We start from the raw sequence: 231 nt of genomic DNA, 5'->3' as shown, positions 1-231 counted from the left end.
CCAGCTTTTAGCACCCTATAACATCTGCTCGAGGGTAGCAGTTCTAGGTGGCAGTGCCCGGGGTGGAATGGGTCTTTCAGGATGCTCTGTGCTTTAAAGAATAGTGACCAACAGGCTGAATAAGTGTACGTTATAAATAACCAACAGAGAACATGCCTGCTATGTTAACGAAAAATATTATGGTAAGACTCATTCAAATAACTATAAAATATAGAACAGGAATACGTTTAC

The sequence above is a fragment of the Nerophis ophidion genome, linkage group LG03 (genome assembly GCF_033978795.1).
Source record: "Nerophis ophidion isolate RoL-2023_Sa linkage group LG03, RoL_Noph_v1.0, whole genome shotgun sequence".
In the NCBI taxonomy this organism is placed as follows: Eukaryota; Metazoa; Chordata; class Actinopteri; order Syngnathiformes; family Syngnathidae; genus Nerophis; species Nerophis ophidion.
This window is presented reverse-complemented; position numbering follows the sequence as displayed.